The following is a 21862-nucleotide window of genomic DNA, read 5'->3' on the forward strand; positions in this document are numbered from 1 at the left end:
AAGAGGAGGAAGAGCAGAGGGGCTCCAAGAGGGGCCAAGATGGCCAGGGTGATGGCAGTAGGCAGAGGGGTTGTAACCCTCAGTAGTCTCAGGGAGCAGTTTCTAGATCGACCTTTCCAGTGCCAAGTGCAGGCTCGGGGAGAGGCAATCAGGGGGAGTTTGCTTGTTACAAGTGTGGCCAGCTGGGTCACAAGGTTTCAGTTTGCCCGCAGAAGGGTGGGGGTCAGAGAGCTGCTTCTTCTTCAGCTAGACCGCAGAGTCAGAGTTTGGGCAGGGGGCAACCCTTGTCTTGTTATCAGTGTGGACAGCCTGGGCACCTGAAGAGGTTTTGCCCGCAGTTGAGTGCCACTTCGGGAGCGTTTGGTTCCAGGCAGACGTAGGGATTTCAGCCAGCTCAGTCTGTGCAGGCCTCGAGGGCCAATCCGGGGGCTTCGTCATCCCAGTTTGTGCAGCAGTCTTTTGCTCATGGAGGAGAGCAGGTAGACCAGGGGCCTGCGGGGCGCGTGTATGCTGTTACCGCGTAGGATTTAGTACCGGCTCCATCAGTAGTGAGAGGTACTTTTCTGTTTTGCAACTCGGTTGCTAATGTGTTGATAGACACGGGTGCATCTCATTCTTTTGTATCTGCTGCATTTGCATCTGTTTTGGAATTGGAGTTAGCACAGTTAGCATCTCCTATTTGTGTAGTGTTACCTCTTGGTGGTGAGTTGATTCTGAAACAGGGTGTTAGAGGCTGTGATATAGAGGTCGCCGACTATAGGCTTCCTTTTCTGTTTGTCGTCATGCCCATGAAGGGCTTTGATGTTATTTTGGGTATGGACTGGCTATCGTCATACCGGGCTGTTATCGATTGCTACCGCCAGAGGGTGACGTTATGTACCTTGAGCGGGGAGTGGTTCCATTTCTTGGGAGACCGGGTTGGTAGTGTTTTGCCACCGGGGTATGATTCGCGAGGGCGAAGTGAGCTTAGTGGTCTACTTGCTAGCTATGAGAGTGGTGAGTGTGATGAGACCCAGATTGTATTGCCGAGGGTGGTCTGTGAGTATTCGGATGTCTTTCCCGAAGATCTTGTTAGTTTGCCACCTCACCGAGAGATAGAGTTCTCTATTGATCTAGTGCCCGGCATGGCGCCGATTTCTATGGCACCTTACCGTTTTGCTCCAGCAGAGTTGGTTGAGTTGAAAGTTCAGCTCCAGGATTTGCTAGATAAGGGTTTTGTTCGCCCTAGTGTTTCACCGTGGGGAGCACCGGCCCTCTTTGCTAAAAAGAAAGATGGTGCCTTGAGATTGTGTATTGACTACCGGAAGTTGAATCGAGCTACGGTTAAGAATAAGTACCCTATGCCCCGTATAGATGATTTGTTTGACCAGTTGAAGGGTTCCCGTTGTTTCTCTAAAATAGACTTGAGATCGGGTTACCACCAGTTGAGGGTCAGGGAGGAGGATGTTCCGAAGACGGCATTCCGTACGCGGTATGGCCACTATGAGTTTCTGGTGATGCCATTCGGGCTTACCAATGCACCGGCAGTCTTTATGGACTTGATGAACCGGATTTTCCAGGAGTTCTTAGATCGATTTGTGGTTGTCTTCGTGGACGACATTCTTATCTATTCGCCTTCTGAGGAGGAGCACGAGGAACACTTGAGAGTGGTGCTTGAGTTGCTTAGAGCCCATAGGCTGTATGCCAAGTTTGGGAAGTGTGAGTTCTGGCTGAGGGAAGTCAAATTCTTAGGCCACGTGGTATCCGGGGAAGGAGTGTCTGTTGATACATCCAAGGTAGAGGCAGTGCAGGATTGGGCACAGCCTAAGAGTGTGTTCGAGATCCGCAGTTTTCTGGGATTGGCTGGGTATTACCGTCGGTTTGTGAAAGATTTCTCCAGGTTAGCGTCACCGTTGACTAGACTGACTCGGAAGGGAGTCAAGTTTGTGTGGAGTGAGACTTGTGAAAAGTCGTTCCAAGAGCTGAAAGTTAGATTGACCACCGCTCCGGTGTTGATTATTCTGGAGAGAGGGTTGGGTTATGCGGTTTATTGTGATGCCTTACGAGAGGGTTTGGGTTGTGTGTTGATGCAACAGGGGAGCGTGGTAGCTTATAGGTCACGTCAGTTGAAAATACACGAGAAGAATTACCCTACACACGACCTGGAGTTAGCGGCTGTGATCTTTGCCTTGAAAATCTGGAGGCACTACCTTTATGGTGAGAAGTTCGAGGTGTTCTCGGACCACAAGAGTTTAAAGTATCTGTTTACACAGAGAGACTTGAATTTGAGGCAGAGAAGGTGGATGGAGTTCATTGAGGATTATGATTTTGAGTTGTATTATCATCCGGGAAAGGCCAATGTTGTGGCCAATGCCCTTAGTAGGAAATCCATTAGTGATGTAGCTAGTATAGCCATCCGAGAATGGGAGATGTTGGGAGCACTTGGCGAGTTTGATTTGCTACTGGGCGAATCCGTTGAGGCTGCGGCCTTGTTTTCTGTTGTTGCGCAGCCTACACTTGTGACACGAGTGTTAGAGACACAGAGAGGTGACCTTGAGGTAGAATCCCTCCGAGAGAAGATCTCCAATGGGAAAGTTGAAAAGGGTTTGACGGTGTATCCCGACCTGAGTGTGAGATACCGAGACCGTTTGTTTGTACCGGAGTCTTGCCGAGAGGAGGTACTCCGAGAGTTTCACCATTCGCGCCTTGCGGTGCATCCGGGAGGTACTAAGATGTATCAGGATTTGGGTCGCCAGTTTTGGTGGCGGGGTATGAGGAGGGATGTGGCTGTTTTCGTATCGAAGTGCCTTACTTGCCAGCAAGTGAAGGCCGAGCATCAGAGGCCAGCGGGTTTGTTGCAACCCTTGCCTATTGCCGAATGGAAGTGGGAGCATGTCACTATGGACTTCGTTGTAGGTCTTCCGAGGACTCAGCGGGGTAGTGAAGCTATTTGGGTGGTTGTAGACCTGTTGACTAAGTCAGCGCACTTCATTCCTATGCGCGTGAGAGATTCGGTAGATCATCTAGCCGACTTGTATATTCGGGACATAGTGAGTATAGCGATCCCGGGTTTACCCTTGTTGTACAGTGATCCGGGCATGTGTCCGTGGATGTTGGTTGTTGTTTATTATCTTGTTTGCATCCTCTTAACTGGTATATTAAGTTATAGGATGTGTTGGGCAGGTTTGTTCAGGTTGGTTGTGTTTGGGAGCCTAGTGTTGCTGCCCAGATTTTTGGCCATTCGCTCGAGCGAGGAGTTTGTCGCTCGAGCGAGAGTTGAGTTTGTGTCTGGTGGGTCGAGCCAGAGTGGCTTCGCTCGAGCGAGCGATGGCGTCTGGTTCTGGACCTGAGAGTTGCGTTTCTTGGCTCAAGCCAGCTTTTCTTGGCTCGAGCGGTCTGGTTTGTTCTTCGCTCGAGCGAGAGGTCTGTCGCTCAAGCGTGCTTCTGGTTACAGACCTGAGGGTTTGAGTTGTTGGCTCGAGCGAGCATTCTTTCTCTCGAGCGCACTTTTGAGTTTTTGGCTCGAGCGAGGACTTCTTGGCTCGAGCGAGTGTTTTCTGTGTCTGGTCGCTCGAGCGACAAAGGCTTCGCTCGAGCGAGCGTGTTTTATATCAGCGGATAGTAGCGTTTTGAACATCACTTTTTCACTTTCTTTTTTTGATCAAACCCTAGATCCGAGACCCTCTCTCTCTAAACATATATTCTCTCTAAGAATTGATCTCCCTAGAGTGTGAATCTAGCCTAGGGCCTTTGTTAAAAAGATAGAGGGCGTTGAGAGCTTTGTTTTAATCTGAAAAAGTTGGGATTTGGAGCACGTTGGTCTTCGAGTCTTCATCTCCTTTTTGGCTCAAACTTCGAGGTAGGGATATCCTACTCCTCTCTATGGATTTTGTCTTTAAATTTTGGTATTTTGAGATGTTGGGGTTGGTTTGGTTATTTTGTGAAAGTTTGGGGCTTATGTGCTATTTTACAAAAGTTGGGGTTTTACTCATAATAAACCTAGATGCATGTTTGGCATAGAGAAATGGAATGAATGTTGAATTATTGATGAAAATGGGACCTAAGGGTTGAAATGTTAATTATGGGAATTGACCTAATTACATTGTTTAATTAATTGGGACAATTAATTGAGAAGAATGAGGAAATGAAATGTTGATTGAATATCCATTGTGCATTTATTTTCTGTTTAGAAATAACTGCTTTGGGCTATCGGTGGAGGATAGTCGTGATTGTTGTAGACAATGCATGATGATTAGGCAAACTGAAACTAATCAATGAAGTGTGTCATGGAACTTGACGGTTGATAGAATACATTAACTATATGTATTGAGTGATTGTATATAGAACCAATGTGTTTGTATACGTTATGTGTAGAGGAGGAGATGGGGGATGTACTCCGCGGTTTAGGGGGAGATAGGGGATGTACCTCTAAACCGGATAGTGTTGGGAGAAGATAGGGGATGAACTCCGTAGATACAGCTCATATGCTTGTCTAGAGAAGTGAAGATAGAGCTTATATGCTTATCTTTGTGAAGTGTGGATATAGCTTATATGCTTATCTGTGGGTATTGTGGTTATACATATCTGTTGTAGGATGTGGATATAGCCTATTTGCTTATCTGAGAATGTGGATATTGTTGTTATACATATCTGTTGAGAATGTGGGTAGTGCTTATATGCCTATCTGTTGAAAAAGGAAAAATGAAAAGTAATTTGGACTCATAAGTCGTATGACATAAATATGTGATTTATGTGAATGTATCAGTGTTGGCCATCTATCAATTGCTAATCTTTTAGTCATTGTTCATGGTTGGTTTAGTATATTTCTACTGGGCTGTGGCTCACCCTATATGGGAATATCATTTTCAGGTACAGGAAGCATGCCACCTCCAAGGACATAGCTTGGGAGGCTAGAGGCGGACATAATTTTGTCGTTTTACCTTTTTGATGTATTACATGTAAATTCAAGCCAAGGGCTTAATGTGTATGAGTTAGTACTCTTTGGTTGTAACCAAGTGTTAACTTGGAAAGCTGTAAGCCCGTAGGGCATTTGCTTTTGTATTTAACATGTAATACTTTTTGTAATGAAACTCTGATAAATGAAAGAATGTGGAACTTTTGAATATCAATGCATGTCTTATTTGTTGGGTTTAATGTTATTATTTTGGGGGCGTTACAACTTGGTATCAGAGCTTACCGGGTTCGAATACTTTGGGTACGTGGGAAGTGATTAGGATCACAATGGGTTTGTCTCGCTTGATAGAGACTTAGATGTAGTATCATATGCTATGTGCTTACTTGATAACATGCTTATATGACTATGTGGGTATGGGATTTAATTTCTAGGATGTTGATTGGATCCTTGGGTTTCTGTGAGTCTTGTTGGAAAAGCACTTGATCAATGCTGTTTCTAACCGGAACTCTAGTAACGCCTCGGGACTATTATCATCCGGGAATGAAATTCGTAAGTGCTTATGTGTTTATGTGTGCTTACGTGGAGTGAATTACAGTTGTCCATGCATTAGGACGTGAGTGTTTAGTTTCGGCACATTTATGAATGTGCTAATGTTCTGTGTTACCTTTATTAGGATGTCAGGACGAGGAAGAGGTGCTAGGCGTGGTAGACCTGCGAGGCAGGAAGTACCGTTACAGGGTGAGATTCCGGCAGTGCAGGAGGGAGTTGGCCAGGCCAATGTGGCCGAGCCAGTGGGTCAGCAGGCTATGGGTGCCTTGACCAGAGAGATAGCAGGAGCTTTGGGTATTCTTAGAGCTGGGAATCAGGCCGCTGAGGCAGGGCCTTCTTTCATGAAGAGGGAGTTCTTCCGGTCTAATCCGGATGAGTTTATCGGGGATCCGAAGGAGCCACTGAAGGCTGATGAGTGGCTAGAGCAAATGAGTAAGACGTTCGAGATGCTTGGCATCGAAGACGGAGCACTGAAAGTGACCTTGGCATCCTTCCAACTAAAGGGAGATGCGGGTCAATGGTGGAAGTACGAGAAGGCTCGTGTTGGTGGTACTTGGGAGGCGTTTGTAAATGCTTTTTAGGAGAGGTTTTTGTCTGCAGCAGCTAGGGAGAAGCTGAGGGATCAGTTTAGCCGGCTTAATCAGCAGGGCTTGTCAGTGGCCGAGTTTGAGGCTACCTTTACTAGTCTGTCCAGGTTCGCACCTGAACTGGTGGCGTCTGAGGAACGCCGTTGTTATGAGTTTGAGCGGAAGTTGAGGCGGGGCCTCAAGTTGAGGGTTGGTGGGTCTTACATCCGAGAGTATAGACACCTAGTGGACGCTGCAGCTCATATGGAGCTCATGATGCAGGAGGACGATGAGGGGCAGAGAGGCTCTAAGAGGAGCCAGGATGGTCAGGTTGATGGCAGGAGGCAGAAGGGTTCTAACCCTCAGCAGTTGCAGGGTGGTGTTGCTAGATCGACCTTCCCAGTGCCGAGTGCAGGCTCCGGGAGAGGTGGTCAGGGGGATTTCACATGTTACAAGTCTGGCCAGTTGGGTCACAAGGTTTCTGTTTGCCCGCAGAAGGGTGGGGGTCAGAGAGCTGCTTCTTCTTCAGCTAGACCGTAGAGTCAGAGTTTGGGTAGGGGGCAGCCCTTGTCTTGTTATCAGTGTGGACAGCCTGGGCACCTAAAGAGGTTTTGCCCGCAGTTGAGTGCCACTTCGGGAGCGTCTAGTTCTAGACAGACGCAGGGTTTTCAGCCAGCTCAGTCTGTGCAGGCCTCGAGGGCCAATCCGGGAGCTTCGTCATCCCAGTCTGTGCAGTAGTCTTTTGCTCCGAGAGGTGAGCAGGTAGACCAGGGGCCTACGGGGCGCGTGTATGCTGTTACCGCGCAGGATTTAGTACCAGCTCCATCAGTAGTGAGAGGTACTTTTCTGTTTTGCAACTCGGTTGCTAATGTGTTGATAGACACGGGTGCATCCCATTCTTTTGTATCTGCTGCATTTGCATCTGTTTTGGAATTGGAGTTAGCACAGTTAGCATCTCCTCTTTATGTGGTATCGCCCTTGGGTGGTGAGTTGATCCTGAAACAGGGTGTTAGAGGATGTGATATAGAGGTCGCCGACTATAGGCTTCCTTTTCCGTTTGTTGTCATGCCTATGAAGGGTTTTGATGTTATTTTGGGTATGGACTGGCTATCGTCATACCGGGCTGTTATCGATTGCTACCGCCAGAGGGTCACGTTATGTACCTTGAGCGGGGAGTGGTTCCATTTCTTGGGAGACCGAGTTGGTAGTGTTTTGCCACCGGGGTATGATTCGCGAGGGCGAAGTGAGCTTAGTGGTCTACTTGCTAGCTTTGAGAGTAGTGAGTGTGATGAGACACAGATTGTGTTGCCGAGGGTGGTTTGTGAGTATTCGGATGTCTTTCCCGAAGGTCTTGTTAGTTTGCCACCTTACCGTGAGATAGAGTTCTCTATTGATTTAGTGCCCGGCACGGCACCGATTTCTATGGCACCTTACCGTTTTGCTCCAGCAGAGTTGGTTGAGTTGAAAGTTCAGCTCCAGGAATTGCTCGATAAGGGCTTTGTTCGCCCTAGTGTTTCGCCGTGGGGAGCGCCGGCCCTCTTTGTTAAAAAGAAAGATGGTGCCTTGAGATTGTGTATTGACTACCGGAAGTTGAATCGGGCTACGGTTAAGAATAAGTATCCTATGCCCCGTATAGATGATTTGTTTGACCAGTTGAAGGGTTCCCGTTGTTTCTCTAAGATAGACTTGAGATCGGGTTACCACCAGTTGAGGGTCAGGGAGGAGGATATTCTGAAAACGGCATTCCGTACGCGGTATGGCCATTATGAGTTTTTGGTGATGCCATTTGGGCTTACCAATGCACCGGCAGTCTTTATGGACTTGATGAACCGGATTTTCCGGGAGTTCTTAGACCGATTTGTGGTCGTCTTCGTGGACGACATCCTTATGTATTCGCCTTCAGAGGAGGAGCACGAGGAACACTTGAGAGTGGTGCTTGAGTTGCTTAGAGCCCATAGGCTGTATGCCAAGTTTGGGAAGTGTGAGTTCTGGCTGAGGGAAGTCAAATTCTTAGGCCACGTGGTATCCGGGGAAGGGGTATCTGTTGATACATCCAAGGTTGAGGCAGTGCAAGATTGGGCACAGCCTAAGAGTGTGTTTGAGATCCGCAGTTTTCTGGGATTAGCTGGGTATTACCGTCGGTTTGTGAAAGATTTCTCCAGGTTAGCGTCACCGTTGACTAGACTGACTCGGAAGGGAGTCAAGTTTGTGTGGAGTGAGACTTGTGAAAAGTCGTTCCAAGAGCTGAAAGTTAGATTGACCACCGCTCCGGTGTTGATTATTCCGGAGAGAGGGTTGGGTTATGCGGTTTATTGTGATGCCTCACGAGAGGGTTTGGGTTGTGTGTTGATGCAAGAGGGGAAAGTGGTAGCTTATGGCTCACGTCAGTTGAAAATACACGAGAAGAATTACCCCACACACGACCTAGAGTTAGCGGCTGTGATCTTTGCCTTGAAAATCTGGAGGCACTACCTTTATGGTGAGAGGTTCGAGGTGTTCTCGGACCACAGGAGTTTGAAGTATCTGTTTACACAGAAAGACTTGAATTTGAGGCAGAGGAGGTGGATGGAGTTCATTGAGGATTATGATTTTGAGTTGCACTATCATCCGGGAAAGGCCAATGTTGTGGCCGATGCCCTTAGTAGGAAATCCGTTAGTGATGTAGCTTTTATAGCCATCCGGGAATGGGAGATGTTGGGAGCACTTGGTGAGTTTGATTTGCTACTGGGCGAATCTGTTGAGGCTGCGGCCTTATTTTCTGTTGTTGCGCAGCCTACACTTGTGATTAGAGTGTTAGAGGCACAGAGAGGTGGCCTTGAGGTAGAATCTCTCCGAGAGAAGATCTCCAGTGGGAAAGTTGAGAAGGGTTTGACGGTGTACCCCGACCTGAGTGTGAGATACCGAGACCGTTTGTTTGTACCGGAGTCTTGCCGAGAGGAAGTACTCCGAGAGTTTCACCATTCGCGCCTTGCGGTGCATCCGGGAGGTACTAAGATGTATCAAGATTTGGGTCGCCAGTTCTGGCGGCGGGGTATGAAAAGAGATGTGGCGGTTTTCGTATCGAAGTGCCTTACTTGCCAGCAAGTGAAGGCCGAGCATCAGAGGCCAGCGGGTTTGTTGCAACCCTTGCCTATTGCCGAGTGGAAGTGGGAGCATATCACTATGGACTTCGTTGTAGGTCTTCCGAGGACGCAGCGGGGTAGTGATGCTATTTGGGTGGTTGTAGACCGGTTGACTAAGTCGGCACACTTTATTCCTATGCGCGTGAGAGATTCGGTAGATCATCTTACCGACTTGTATGTTCGGGACGTAGTGAGATTGCACGGGGTCCCAGTGACGATCATCTCAGATAGAGATCCTCGTTTTACTGCTAGGTTGTGGCAGAGTTTGCAGAGTGCCTTGGGCACTAAGTTGACCTTTAGTACGGCTTATCATCCTCAGACTGACGGGCAGTCCGAGCGTACTATCCAGATCCTCGAGGATATGCTTCGGGGTTGTGTCCTAGATTCAGTGGGACGTGGGAGAGGCACTTGCCTTTGGTAGAGTTTGCCTACAACAACAGTTTTCAGTCTAGTATCGGTATGGCACCGTTTGAGGCCTTGTATGGCCGACCGTGTAGGTCTCCGGTTTGTTGGGCCGAGGTGGGTGATGCACCTTTGTTGGGTCCGGAGTTGGTTAGGGAGACGACGGAGAAAGTTGAGCTTATCCGTAGGAGGCTTGTTACAGCCCAGAGTCGACAAAAGAGTTATGCCGACCGTAGGAGGAGACCTTTGGCGTTTGAGGTAGGTGATCATGTCTTTCTGAAGATATCACCTAGGCGAGGTCTGATGAAGTTTGGGAAGAGTGGGAAGTTATCCCCTCGGTTTATTGGTCCTTTTGAGATCCTTGAGAGGATTGGTGAGGTTGCTTATCGGTTAGCCTTACCGCCGCAGTTGTCCGGAGTGCATGACGTGTTTCATGTGAGTATGCTTCGGAAGTATGAGCCAGATCCATCACATGTGTTGGATTGGACCGATTTAGAGGTAGATGAGGATGCCTCGTATGAGGAGAGACCGGTTCGGGTCTTGGATAGGCGGGATCAGGTCCTGCGTGGCAAGACCATTCCTTTGGTGAAAGTCTTGTGGAAACATCACGGAGTGGAGGAAGCCACTTGGGAACGTGAGTTAGAAGTCCGAGAGAAATATCCGGACTTGTTTGTTGATATGTGATCTTGTATTTAAATTTTGAACAATTGTTGAACTTAAGAGCTTTCATATATGTCTTAAGTTGTGAAACATTGAAAATGTTTTGGTTTATTGGAAGGATGTTTTGGAACTTGCCTCATATGGAAGTTGAATGTAACACTATATATGTTGAATATATTGTTGAAATTGGAAAGATAATGCATAGTGTTGATGCATGTTGAAAGTACATATGTTGTTTACATATTGTGAAATGCCTCTTGTTAAAGGGATGGGTTGACCGGTATTGGGTCGAATTGTTGAATGTTAAAGTGTAACATTGTTTCAAATGGAGAAAAACTTGTTTTGAAAACTTATGCTTAATTTCGGGGACGAAATTCTTTAAGGGGGGGAGGTTATAGCGATCCCGAGTTTACCCTTGTTGTACAGTGATCCGGGCATGTGTCCATGGATGTTGGTTGTTGTTTATTATCTTGTTTGCATCCTCTTAACTGGTATATTAAGTTATAGGATGTGTTGGGCAGGTTTGTTCAGCTTGGTTGTGTTTGGGAGCCTAGTGTTGCTGCCCAGATTTTTGGCCATTCGCTCGAGCGAGGAGTTTGTCGCTCGAGCGAGAGTTGAGTTTGTGTCGGGTGGGTCGAGCCAGAGTGGCTTCGCTCGAGCGAGCGATGGCGTCTGGTTCTGGACCTGAGAGTTGCGTTTCTTGGCTCGAGCGAGCTTTTCTTGGCTCGAGCGGTCTGGTTTGTTCTTCGCTCGAGCGAGAGGTCTGTCGCTCGAGCGTGCTTCTGGTTACAGACCTGAGGGTTTGAGTTGTTGGCTCGAGCGAGCATTCTATCGCTCGAGCGCACTTTTGAGTTTTTGGCTCGAGCGAGGACTTCTTGGCTCGAGCGAGTGTTTTCTGTGTCTGGTCGCTCGAGCGACAAAGGCTTCGCTCGAGCGAGCGTGTTTTATATCAGCGGACAGTAGCGTTTTGAACATCACTTTTTCAATTTCTTTTTTTGATCAAACCCTAGATCCGAGACACTCTCTCTCTAAACTTATATTCTCTCTAAGAATTGATCTCCCTAGAGTGTGAATCTAGCCTAGGGCCTTTGTTAAAAAGATAGAGGGCGTTGAGAGCTTTGTTTTAATCTGAAAAAGTTGGGATTTGGAGCACGTTGGTCTTCGAGTCTTCATCTCCTTTTTGGCTCAAACTTCGAGGTAGGGATATCCTACTCCTCTCGATGGATTTTGTCTTTAAATTTTGGTATTTTGAGATGTTGGGGTTGGTTTGGTTATTTTGTGAAAGTTTGGGGCTTATGTGCTATTTTACAAAAGTTGGGGTTTTACTCATAATAAACCTAGATGCATGTTTGGCATAGAGAAATGGAATGAATGTTGAATTATTGATGAAAATGGGACCTAAGGGTTGAAATGTTAATTATGGGAATTGACCTAATTATATTGTTTAATTAATTGGGATAATTAATTGAGAAGAATGAAGAAATGAAATGTTGATTGAATATCCATTGTGCATTTATTTTCTGTTTAGAAATAACTGCTTTGGGCTATCGGTGGAGGATAGTCGTGATTGTTGTAGACAATGCATGATGATTAGGCAAACTGAAACTAATCAATGACGTGTGTCATGGAACTTGACGGTTGATAGAATACATTAACTATATGTATTGAGTGATTGTATATAGAACCAATGTGTTTGTATACGTTATGTGTAGAGGAGGAGATGGGGAATGTACTCCGCGGTTTAGGGGGAGATAGGGGATGTACCTCTAAACCGGATAGTGTTGGGAGAAGATAGGGGATGAACTCCGTAGATACAGCTCATATGCTTGTTTAGAGAAGTGAAGATAGAGCTTATATGCTTATCTTTGTGAAGTGTGAATATAGCTTATATGCTTATCTGTGGGTATTGTGGTTATACATATCTGTTGTAGGATGTGGATATAGCCTATTTGCTTATCTGAGAATGTGGATATTGTTGTTATACATATCTGTTGAGAATATGGGTAGTGCTTATATGCCTATCTGTTGAAAAAGGAAAAATGAAAAGTAATTTGGACTCATAAGTCGTATGACATAAATATGTGATTTATGTGAATGTATCAGTGTTGGCCATCTATCAATTGCTAATCTTTTAGTCATTGTTCATGGTTGGTTTAGTATATTTCTACTGGGCTGTGGCTCACCCTATATGGGAATATCATTTTCAGGTACAGGAAGCATGCCACCTCCAAGGACATAGCTTGGGAGGCTAGAGGCGGACATAATTTTGTCGTTTTACCTTTTTGATGTATTACATGTAAATTCAAGCCAAGGGCTTAATCTGTATGAGTTAGTACCCTTTGGTTGTAACCAAGTGTTAACTTGGAAAGCTGTAAGCCCGTAGGGCATTTGCTTTTGTTGTTAACATGTAATACTTTTTGTAATGAAACTCTGATAAATGAAAGAATGTGGAACTTTTGAATATCAATGCATGTCTTATTTGTTGGGTTTAATGTTATTATTTTGGGGGCGTTACAGTGAGGTTGTACGGGGTCCCAGTGACGATCGTCTCAGACAGAGATCCTCGTTTTATCGCCAGGTTGTGGCAGAGTTTGCAGAGTGCCTTGGGCACTAAGTTGACCTTTAGTACGGCTTATCATCATCAGACTGACGGGCAGTCCGAGCGTACTATTCAGATCCTCGAGGATATGCTTCGGGGTTGTGTCCTAGACTTCAGTGGGACGTGGGAGAGGCACTTACCCTTGGTAGAGTTTGCCTACAACAACAATTTTCAGTCTAGCATCAGTATGGCACCGTTTGAGGCCTTGTAAGGCCGACCGTGTAGGTCTCCAGTTTGTTGGGCCGAGGTGGGTGATGCGCCTTTGTTGGGTCCGGAGTTGGTTAGGGAGATGACGGAGAAAGTTGAGCTTATCCGTAGGAGGCTTGTTGCAGCCCAGAGTCGTCAGAAATCTTATGCCGACCGTAGGAGGAGGCCTTTGGCGTTTGAGGTAGGTGATCATGTCTTTCTGAAGATATCACCTAGGCGAGGTTTGATGAGGTTTGGGAAGAGTGGGAAGTTATCCCCTCGGTTTATTGGTCCTTTTGAGATCCTTGAGAGGATTGGCGAGGTTGCTTATCAGTTAGCCTTTCCGCCTCAGTTGTCCGGAGTGCATGACGTGTTTCATGTGAGTATGCTTCGGAAGTATGAGCCAGATCCATCACATGTGTCACGCTCTCAAAATAACCCATTATATATATATAATTGACATGCATTCTTTAAAGAAAACAATTCATTAATACATTCATTAGAGTATTACTAAATAAACGCATTACATGTAACATCGAATAAAATGCCCTACAGGCTTACATCCTTCCAAGCCAACACTTGGATACAAGAATATGAGTTCTAACTCAATACAAGAAAAGCCCTAGGCTTGAATGTTTTACATGTACTAATAAATAAAGACAATTAACTAAAGGTAGTCTTCTTCAAATCCAGAAGCCAAACCCTCCCAAGCTAAGTCCTTGGAGGTAGTTTATCACCTGAACCTGAAAATGATGTTCCCATAAAGGGTGAGCCACAGCCCAGTAGAAATATACTAAACCACATATAAGCAATGAATAAAGCAATAGCATTCAACAGATGGTTAACCAAGATAATCAATTACTTCATTTTACAGTCTCATGACACTATTGTCTAAGACACGTTTTACTTTCCAACTTTATCAACATAGCTCAGAACCTGGCCAAACTTACAACAGTGAATTATATATATCATATTCACACTCTTCCAATATCAACAAACAAATGAGACTCAAGCTCAAATCAAAACACTTCATACTTCCAGATTGATACACATTTTAGTGCTGTATCAATAAAAACACTTCTATATAAATAAGCACACATAAAAGTGATGCTAATGGAGTCCATCCCCTATCTCCTCCCAAACAAAATCCGGTTTAGAGGTCCATCCCCTATCTTCCCCTAAACCGTGGAGTACATCCCCTATCTCCTCCCACACAAAACAATGTATGCAAATGCAATGCTCAATCAATACACGTATTTTCTGTATCAATGCAATAGTCAAAATTAATGACTTAACCAATGTGATTAGTTTCAGTTATTCCTATTCCACATGCAATGTCTACAACAATCACGACTATCCTCCACCGATAGCCCAAAACAGTTATTTCTAGACTGGAAATAAATATATCAACAATTCAATGGGCGAGTGATTTACATTATCCAACTACACCATTTAAGTAATAAATTTCCCAATTTCATGAATTTAACCAAATTCCCCAATCCCCTTAAATTAATTACACAAATTAATTAATTTAAACAACTAGGGTTTTCCCAAAATTATCAAAGTAACCCCAACTTATCAAAATACCAAAACTTAGAACAAAACTTATAAAATGGAGTAGGAAATCCCTACCTCGAAGAAGACAACCCAAATGAAGAAGACAGAGATGAATACCCAAATACCAATGTGCTCCAAATCGCCAATTGTTCAGATTAAATGAAAGCCCTCGACTCCCTCTATCTTTTTAATAAAGTAACTAGGGTAGAAACACACTCTAAACAGATCAAACCTAAGAGAGAAGGTGAGTAGGGAGAGAGAGAAGTCGGACCTTAGGGTTTGGAATCTAAAAAGATGATAAAAACTGATTAAAAACCCGCTGCTGCGTATATAAACTGGACAGGCTCGCTCGAGCGAAGACTTGGTCGCTCGAGCGACCAGACACAGAGAAGCTACGCTCGAGCCAAGGAAGCCTTGCTCGAGCCAACAACCCAAAAGCTCGCTCGAGCAAAAGAAAACTCGATCGAGCGAAGAACTCAAATCCTCAGGTCTGTAACCAGACTCACGCTCGAGCGAAGGAACTATCGCTCGAGCGAAGAACGAACTAACTCGCTCGAGCGAAGAAAAGCTCGCTCGAGCCAAGAATGCAAAGCTACAGGTCCAAACCAGACGCAAACTCTCGCTCGAGCTACCAAACCCCGGCTCGAGCGAAGAACCAAAAACAACATCTCGCTCGAGCGACAAACTCCTCGCTCGAGCGAAGATCCAAAATTCTGGACAGCAACACTTGGTTTGTAAACCCAACCAACCTGAAACAAACCTGCGCAACACATCCTATAATTCCAAATGAGAAAATAAGGGACAACAACAACAACAATTATACAATGACAGAATCTACGGAACCTAAGTCTGAATACAATAATCAAATGGGAAAAGACCGGGGTCGCTATAACATGTGTTAGATTGGACCGATTTAGAGGTAGATGAGGATGCCTCGTATGAGAAGAGGCCGGTTCGGGTCTTGGATAGGCGGGATCAGGTCCTGCGTGGCAAGACCATTCCTTTGGTGAAAGTCTTGTGGAAACATCACGGAGTGGAGGAAGCCACTTGGGAATGAGTTGGAGGTCCGCGAAAAATATCCGGACTTGTTTGTTGATATGTGATCTTGTATTTAAATTTCGAACTATTGTTGAACTTAAGAGCTTTTATATATGTCTTAAGTTGTGAAACATTGAAAATGTTTTGGTTTATCGGAAGTGTGTTTTGGAACTTGCCTCATATGGAAGTTAAATGTAACATTATATATTGTTGAAATTGGAAAGGAAATGCGTAATGTTGATGCATGTTGAAAGTACATATGTTGTTTACATATTGTAAGATGCCTCTTGTTAAAGGGAGGGGGTGACCGGTAATGGGTCGAATTGTTGAATGATTAAAATGTAACATTGTTTAAAATGGAGGAAAACTTGTTTTTGAAAACTTGTGCTTAATTTCGAGGACGAAATTCTTTAAGGGGGGGAGGTTATAGCGATCCCGGGTTTACCCTTGTTGTACAATGATCCGGACATGTGTCCGTGGATGTTGGTAGTTGATTATTATCTTGTTTACATCCTTTTTACTTCGTATTTGAGTTATAGGATGTGTTGGGCAGGTTTGTTACAGGTTGGTTGAGTTTAGAAACCAAAACTAGTTGCCCAGATTTTGACCTATCCGTTCGAGCGGGGGTTTTGGCGCTCGAGCGGGAATTGCACCCATCCAGTATTTTTTGTGCAGTGTTGGACGCTCGAGCGTGGTATTGGCCGCTCGAGCGGGGTTGTGTGAATGCCGCTCGAGCGGGGAGTTGGAAGCGCGAGCGGAGACCTGGTTCTGTAAAAGTTCTGGGAGTGTGTATCCGCCGCTCGAGCGGGATTGTTGACGCTCGAGCGGGAGTCTGTGAGTGACGCTCGAGCGGGGTGTTTGACGCTCGAGCGGGTCGACTGGGTTTAAGTTCCGTGTTTTGACTTTTCAAATCACTTTTTCACTTTCTCTTCTCTCTCCTACTTTTCCAAAAACACCATTGTTGAGCCTCTCACTCTAGAACTCTACCTTCTCTCTAGGTTTTGATCTAGTAGGAGTGATCTGCTCACCTTTGGCCTTTACAAAAAGGTTGTTGATCGTCGAGGGCTACTTTTTAATCTGAAAATTTCGAGATTTGGAGCACGTTGGGTTTTTTCTTCTTCTCCCTTGGAGCTCCGAATTTGAGGTAGGGATATCCTACTCCTCTCTATGGATTTTGTCTTTAAATTTTGGTATTTTGAGATGTTGGGGTTGGTTTGGTAATCTTGTGAAGATTTGGGGCTTTTGTGTTATTTTACAAAGGTTGGGGTTTTATTTATAATAAACCTAGAAGTATGATTGGTATAGAGAAATGAAATAAATGTTGAATCATTGATGAAAATGGGACTTAAGGGTTGAAATGGTAATTATGGAAAATGACCTAATTACATTGTTGATTAATTGAGATAATTAATTGTGAGAAATGAGGAAATGAAATGGAATTGTTGAGATTGGGAGTGCATTGGGGTTAAAGGGTGTAGTTGAATTGTTTATCACACACCGAATTGAAATGTTGATTGAATATCCATTTGTGCATTTATTTTCTGTTTAGAAATAATTGCTTTGGGCTATCGGTGGAGGATAGTCGTGATTGTTGTAGACAATGCATGATGATTAGGCAAACGGAAACTAATCAATGGAATGTGTCATGAAAATTGACGGTTGTTAGAATACATTAACTGTATGTATTGAGTGATTGTATATAGAACCAATGTGTTTGTATACGTTATGTGTAGAGGAGGAGATGGGGGATGTACTCCGCGGTTTAGGGGAAGATGGGGGATGTACCTCTAAACCGGAGAGTGTTGGGAGAAGATAGGGGATGAACTCCGTAGATACAGCTCATATGCTTGTCTAGAGAAGTGAAGATAGAGCTTATATGCTTATCTTTGTGAAGTGTGGATACAGCTTATATGCTTATCTGTGAATGTGGGATATTGTTGTTATACATATCTGTTGGGAATGTGGATATAGCTTATATGCTTATCTGTGAATGTTGGATATAGTTTTATACATATCTGTTAAAATGATGATAGAGCTAATATGCTTATCTGTTGAAAAGGGGAAAATGAAAGGTAACTTGGACTCATAAGTCGGATAACATAAATATGTGATTTATGTGAATGTATCAGTGTTGGCCATCTATCAATTGCTAATCTTTTAGTCATTGTTCATGGTTGGTTTAGTGTATTTCTACTGGGTTGTGGCTCACCCTATATGGGAATATCATTTTCAGGTACAAGTAGCATGCCACCTCCAAGGACATAGCTTGGGAGGCTAGAGGCGGGCATACTTTTGTCGTTTTATTTTTTATGTATTACATGTAAATTCAAGCCAAGGGCTTAATGTGTAAACGAGTTAGTACTCTTTTGTTGTAACCAAATGTTAACTTGGAAAGCTGTAAGCCTGTAGGGCATTTTGCTTTTGTTGTTAACATGTAATACTTTTGTAATGAAACTCTGATGAATAAAAGAATGTGGTTATTTCATATGTCAACGAATGTCTTATTTGACGGGTTTAAATGTTATTATTTTGAGGGCGTTACATTTTTCATTATAACTTATCTATTGTTTTCTTTGTGATCTTAATGCACACATTTGTAACTTGCGAAAGAGAAATCAAGAGGACAATCATGAAAGATGGCCTGGATTTAAGTCTATTTTATGGTAAAAGAGTAAAGAGAAAGAGACAATGTTCAAGATTTTAATTATTATTCAGAATAATAGTGCTTTCAAATTTTTTTTAAAAAAAAAAAAAAAAACTCAAAATACTTATAGAAATACCTACACCTTTGTAAGTATTTTCAATATTTTATTATTGATGCTGATATTTATTTTCAATAATTGGATAATTTTCATGGTATTTTAGGATTTTTTCCCTTTTTACTTTCAAATTTCCAATTTGAATGTCAGCATTTTCTATGAATATTGCTTTCGAAGATTTATTCATTAAAATCCTATTTAGGTAATGTTATATAAACAAAGTTTATATATCTCAAAGTAAAAAGTCTATCCCTATAGGTCACAATTATAAAAATGTCATTCTCATATAATTTTATATAAATTTTTCATATAAAAAAATGGGTAAATTGCACTAATCTTTCTCAAATTTTAGAGAAAATATAGCATGTCTAACAATTTTGGCATAATTACCCCTACTCTCTTTTAATAGGGCTAAAAGATCTAAAACTAATGCAGATTGTGAATATATAAGGATATATAAGCTAAAATATACAATTTAGAGTAAAAGAGATGAAAATATCATTTTCCCGTCTATATGTTTAACAAATTATTAATGAAAAGAGATCATGTATTATACGAATTAAAATCTTAAAAAAAATCAATGTAATTATGCCAAACTAATAGGGCCCAATATATTTTTTCAAACCCCAGAGGTAAACGTAATTTTCCAGGAAAATATTATATGACCAGCATTTTCTAATTTATTTGAGAAATGTTATAGGTTCATAATTCTCTCACCATGGCATAACAATGGACTTACGCCTTACATGATCGAATTTTTTTTTTTTTTATCGGCAAAATAAAGATTTATTAATGAAAAAAGCAATATACATGCAAAAATACATCAAAAAAGTAGGGAAGTGCAGTGAACAGCATAACTAACCTCAACAATCCCAACCTGGTCGAATTTGTTACAAATTAGAAGTTAAGATATAATTTGCCATGTCATTGTGTATAATAATGATCATATTTATGTACCACATTAAGTCACCATGATTACATGTATCTCATCACTTAAATCTTTGTATCAATACATTAATGATGTTTTTACTATCTTACTATCTATTCAAGAAATCTTTGTATCAATATTATCTTACCAATCTTTGTATCTCATCACTTGCATGTATCATATTTATCTATTTTTACTGTCTTACTTGATATTATAATGTATTAATTTAGTTGCAGAAACAATGTTATAATAATTATCTATTTTTTTTTGTCTTACTTTATAATATAATGTGTTAGTTTAGTTGCCTGTATATTGGATATACATATATATATATGTTTGAGTAGTAAAGAATTATTACTTTAATTTTATCTTGATAGATAAGTTGGTAAATATAACGTGGTATAACAACTTTGTAAGTGTAATATTATTGTATTTATAGAGGGTTATTATATATCTCATTTTCTTAAATATCACTGAATACAGGATATTAGATTCTTTATATTGTTATTTTCTTAATGATTAAGAATCAATAATAAATATCCACATAAATGATGATACAAAAATAATAGCCAAAAAAAGAAAAAAGAAAAAAAAGATTGCATATAACATTTTTCATTATAACTTACCTATTGTTTTCTTTGTGATCTTAATGCACACATTTGTAACTTGCAAAAGTGAAATCAAGAGGACAATCATGAAAGATGGCCTGGATTTAAGTCTATTTTATGGTAAAAGAGTAAAGAGAAAGAGACAATGTTCAAGATTTGAATTATTATTCAGAATAACTGTGCTTTCAAAAATTTAAAAAAAAAAATACAAAATACTTATAGAAATACCTACACCTCTGTAAGTATTTTCAATATTTTATTATTGATGCTGATATTTATTTTCAATAATTGGATAATTTTCATGGTATTTTAGGATTTTTTTCCCTTTTTATTTTCAAATTTCACATCTCTATGTCAGCATTTACTATGAATATTGCCTTCGCAAATTTATTCATTAAAATCCTATTTAGGTAATGTTATATAAACAAAGTTTATATATCTCAAAGTAAAAAGTCTATCCCTATAGGTCACAATTATAAAAATGTCATTCTCATGTAATTTTATATAAATTTTTCAAATAAAATTATGGGTAAATTGCACTGATCTTTCTCAAATTTTAGAGAAAATATAGCATGTCTAACAATTTTGGCGTAATTACACCTACTCTCTTTTAATAAGGCTAAATGATCTAAAATCAATGCAGATTGTGAATATATAAGGATATATAAGCTAAAATATACAATTCAGAGTAAAAGAGATGAAAATATCATTTTTCTGTCTATATGATTAACAAATTATTAATGAAAAGTATAGCGACCCCGGTCTTTTCCCATTTGATTATTGTATCCGGACATAGGATCCGTAGATTCTGTCATTGCATAATGGTTGTTGTTGTCCCTTATTTTCTCATTTGGAATTATAGGATGTGTTGGGCAGGTCTATTTCAGGTTGGTTGGGTTTAGAAACCAAGTGTTGCTGTCCAGAATTTTGGATCTTCGCTCGAGCGAGGAGTTTGTCGCTCGAGCGAGATGTTGTTTTTGGTTCTTCGCTTGAGCCGGAGTTTGGTAGCTCGAGCGAGAGGTGGCGTCCAGTTTGGACCTGTAGCTTTGCGTTCTTGGCTCGAGCGAGATTTTCTTCGCTCGAGCGAGTTAGTTCGTTCTTCGCTCGAGCAATAGTTCCTTCGCTCGAGCGTGTGTCTGGTTGCAGACCTGAGGGTTTGAGTTCTTCGCTCGATCGAGTTTTCTTTCGCTCGAGCGAGCCTTTGGGTTGTTGGCTCGAGCAAGGCTTCCTTGGCTCGAGCGTAGTTTCACTGTGTCTGGTCGCTCGAGCGACCAAGTCTTCGCTCGAGCGAGCCTGTCCAGTTTATATACGCAGCAGCGGGTTTTGATCAGTCTTTTTCATATTCTTTTTGGTTCCAAACCCTAGGTCCGACTTCTCTCTCTCCCTACTCACCTTCTCTCTTAGATTTGATCCACTTAGGGAGTGTTTCTACCCTAGATCCTTCATTAAAAAGATAGAGTGAGTCGAGGGCTTCTATTTAATCTGAATAGTTGGCGATTTGGAGCACTTTGGTATTTGGGTATCATCTCTGTCTTCTCCATTTGGGTTGTTTTCTTCGAGGTAGGGATTTCCTACTCCATTTTATAGGTTTTGTTCTAAGTTTTGGTATATTGATATGTTGGGGATACTTTGGTAATTTTTGGGTAAAAACCCTAGTTGTAATATTAAATTAATTTGTATAATTGATTTAAGGGAATTGAGGAATTTGGTTAAATTCATGAAATTGGGAAATTTATTGATTAAATGGTGTTGTTGGATAATGTAAATTACACGCCCATTGAATTGTTGATATATTTATTTCCAGTCTAGAAATAACTGTTTTGGGCTATCGGTGGAGGATAGTCGTGATTGTTGTAGACATTGCATGTGGATTAGGAATAACTGAAACTAATCACATTGGTTAAGTCATTAATTTTGACTATTGCATTGTTACAGAAAATACATGTATTGATTGAGCATTGCATTTGCATACATTGTTTTGTGTGGGAGGAGAT

Source organism: Camellia sinensis, chromosome 3, assembly GCF_055761805.1.
Source record: "Camellia sinensis isolate YWXY chromosome 3, ASM5576180v1, whole genome shotgun sequence".
Taxonomy (NCBI): Eukaryota; Viridiplantae; Streptophyta; class Magnoliopsida; order Ericales; family Theaceae; genus Camellia; species Camellia sinensis.